Raw genomic sequence first — 230 nt, forward strand, 5'->3', positions numbered from 1 at the left:
CCCTGCTTGTCATCTGTGTCTCTCAAAAAATGAATAACTTGTTAGAAATTTTTTTTTATTTTCACAAGCATCCTTTATTGTAGCCATCTTCGCTGTGAACATTTTTTCCCCATAATATTTTATTCTCAAATTGTTTTCCATACAACACCCAGTGCTCTTCCCCTTAAGTGCCCTCCACCATCACCACCACCTCTTTTCCCCCCTCCCTCTTCCCCCTCAACCCTCAGTTC

The sequence above is a fragment of the Suricata suricatta genome, chromosome 1 (genome assembly GCF_006229205.1).
Source record: "Suricata suricatta isolate VVHF042 chromosome 1, meerkat_22Aug2017_6uvM2_HiC, whole genome shotgun sequence".
Classification (NCBI taxonomy): Eukaryota; Metazoa; Chordata; class Mammalia; order Carnivora; family Herpestidae; genus Suricata; species Suricata suricatta.